The sequence below is a fragment of the Scyliorhinus canicula genome, chromosome 10 (genome assembly GCF_902713615.1).
Source record: "Scyliorhinus canicula chromosome 10, sScyCan1.1, whole genome shotgun sequence".
Classification (NCBI taxonomy): Eukaryota; Metazoa; Chordata; class Chondrichthyes; order Carcharhiniformes; family Scyliorhinidae; genus Scyliorhinus; species Scyliorhinus canicula.
Genome location: NC_052155.1, coordinates 103,945,721 through 103,949,323, shown reverse-complemented (window position 1 = coordinate 103,949,323; position 3,603 = coordinate 103,945,721).

Genomic DNA, 3,603 nt, shown 5'->3' with positions numbered 1-3,603 from the left:
AAAATCCTTACGTGATTACTCGCCCCCAACACTGAATCAATATTTTAATGCAAAAAGTGAATCTGCTTTCATTTAATTTTGGCCCACTGGTCTGACACACTTTTCTGCACCAGCGCCTGATGGAACGGAAGCTGCTAATGGTTAAAAACCATTACGGAATGGAGAGCAAGTTATTACCACCTCCATTCATCTGTGATTTATGTACCGATTTCATACACTGTATATTTATTGATGAACCTAAAGCCATCAAAGGACATAGATGGAACTAAGGGTAGAACTAGACCTTTGAGAATGGGAAATAACATTATTACAAATTCATAAAGTAAGCATCTCCCCTCCCCCACCTCTGCCTTCTTTTCCCTCTCTCTCTGATTAAATGCTTGTACATTTACTGCCTACACTCAGCTGAACATTCATATCACATTCATTCACTTAGGTTTTATCCCCATAATAATCAGCTGCAAGTCTCCTTAAGGACTTTTTCAAGATCATGACCTTACACAGAGTAATTATTAGACAGACTTATTATTATTTTGCTAATTAATCCAAAACAACCTTGATTTCCTCTGGCTCTTTCCTGCTGAGCAATGATTTGATCGTACCCATGTTGACAAACACAGAGTCGCAAATTCTGCTTCATTTATCATTTGACACAGACAGTGTCAGTCTTTTCTTCCTGCATTAATTGGGAGTGGGGCGGCTGAGGAATAAAAGGCCAGCAGAAATGGGTAAAAGAAACTACATTTTAAATTATGTCCCAACCCTTAAGCCAAGCCATAGGCAGCAAGAAATACCAACAGCATTTTGGCCGATTGTTTTGAATGGCACTAAAGTAAATGAAGAATTGAGAATAATCTGTGATGTTTGTGAATCTCAGTTTTATACAAGATGCTTACTCTACCTCTCAGACAATGGTTTTATACTAATGGACTGGGAGTCATCTTCATTCTGTGACCAGCCATTACTGTGTGAATATCAAAATCAATGAATTTGGTTTTAGATTTGTCTTGACATTATGGAGACCACTGCTTCTTTTAGCATTAGAAAAAACACCAGTGTTCATTCTAATTACAGCCATTGCATAGTATACATGTCTGGAAGCTTCAGTATAAAATATTTGTTTTTTCACAAATATAAATGAAAAACAATGGAACATAACACTACAAAATAGAAATATTGGGTCTATTCTATAAAACTGAAGTTAAATTCTGTTACATCTATGCTTCTGCTGTTATAAACCAAGCTTCACACCATGCTGTTGTAATTTTTAATTTTAATTCCTCTGTAATAACGATTAATACTTCACAGCTCCAGGGTCCCAGGTTCGGTTCCCGGCTGGGTCACTGTCTGTGCGGAGTCTGCACGTCCTCCCCGTGTGTGCGTGGGTTTCCTCCGGGTGCTCCGGTTTCCTCCCACAGTCCAAAGATGTGCAGGTTAGGTGGATTGGCCATGCTAAATTGCCCGTAGTGTCCTAAAAAATTAAGGTTAAGGGGGGGTTGTTGGGCTACGGGTATAGGGTGGATGCGTGGGTTTGAGTAGGGTGATCATTGCTCGGCACAACATCGAGGGCCGAAGGGCCTGTTCTGTGCTGTACTGTTCTATGTTCTATGTAAATTCGTATAATTCAAAAGGCTGCTAATGGTGCAAAAGTGGCTTTAAGAACTCAGTGTAGAAAAATCAGCCTTTATTAATGTAGAGACTGGAAAGGACAGGAGATGGGATCATTTACATTATTTTGCCTTTTTGGTTATTTTTAATTATTTTGCTTTAAATGAAAAACACTGATGCATTTTCTTTATTCATCCGAGGGAAAATTACTTGATTATTAGATAGAAATACCAAGCTAATGTTTCTGGATACAGCTAAATGGCAATGATACAGCAATAATAAACAGCAAAGAATAAGTGTCTAATGAGTCATTGTTATTAACTTGTTGAGACATTCCCCATCTCACTTGCAGACCAAAATTGCGAGGGAAGCAAAGACTTGTTGAAAATTTAAGCAAGCCCTTACCAAGTGCTCACGTAGGAAGTTTCACTGGATCTTCTGGAAAACCATTAAAATAAAAGAGCATGGGCGGAATTCTCCGAGCCCCCCTCCACCACGGGCCAGGTCGGAGAATCGCTAATGGGCAGCGTGAATCCCGCCCCCGCCATCCGCCGAATTCTCCGGCACCAGAGATTCAATGGGGGTGGGAATCGCGCTGCGCTGGTCGGCGACCGCACACATTGCCCCCCCCCCCCCGCCCACCTCCCAGCGATTCTCTGGCCGGCGATGGGTCAAAGTCCCGCTGACTCTTTGCCAGTCCCGCTGGCGTAGATCAGACTAGGTCCCTTACCAGTGGGCGGGCTCCGGGGCTCTGGGGGGGGGGGGGCGATCTGGCCCCCGGGGATGCCCCCACGGTGGCCTGGCCTGCGATCGGGGCCCACCAATCCGCGCGCGGGCCTGTGCCGTGGGGGCACTCGTTTCCTACGTGTCGGCTGTATCAGCCTCCACAATGGCCGGCGCGAAGTTGAAACCCCCCTACACATGCGCGGACTCTCGCCGGCTGGCGGAGTCCCTTCGGCCCCCGCTGGCGTGGCGCCAAAGGCCTTCCACGCCAGCCGGCGGGGCGTAAACCACTCCTGCGCCGGCCTAGCCCCTGAAGCTGTGGAGGATTCCGCACCTTTGGGGCGGGCCATTGCTGGAGTGGTTCACGCCACTCCGTCCCGCCGGGACCCCCCCCCCCACCCCGCCGGGTACAGGAGAATCCCGCCCCATATCAGGAGTGAGGAATGACAAACCGTCTTCCATCCCGAACCAGGAACTGCTGCATAAATAACGGTATTGATATAATTGAGAAATACAATCAAATATAGGCAATCAAGACATAGATAAATGTTGAAACAGAACATCCATTTATTTTAATATCGATAATCCAAGTATAAAATACATGTCTATTTTATATGGAATAGAATGCATGAGTAGGAGCAGTGCCTTAGCACTCTGCTGTGCGTGGGACAGTTAACACAATTTTCAAAGTCTGACAAATGAGAGAAGTGCCCTGAACAATGGCAACACTTACATAGGGAAAACATGAATATCACAAAGACCTTCCATGCAGTTCTTCAAACTGAACTTTGACATAATCAGGCCATGGCAACATTTAACAGGCATGGTACATGCTGAGGCCTTGAATTAAGGCTATAGAATTACCAAAGCCTTGTTGAGTTGTTTTTTGCAGCCAGTTTGGATGAAGTGATGATCTTGAACAAGTAACCTGGCACTGAGTTCTGAATAAACAGTGATTTTTTCACTCAACCAAATAACAACTAAAAGTGAGGTGTAGTTCCAAAGAGAAATCAACGAAAAAATTCACCAGGGTGTCAATCGAGCATCTGACCTAAACATGTCCCATTCTTACCAGGTGCAATGGTAAAAATTGGGAGCCACTTACCAAATGGGGTTATATAATGCAACGTCACTGACAATCCATTCCCCAGTCAATAGATGCTGCCACCTGTGATATATTGCCTCCTCTTACAATAACAGGAGTAGTCATTGATTACCTGGCAATGAGGAATCTGCCTACCCCATGTGAAGAATATGTAGTTCATTGGGATT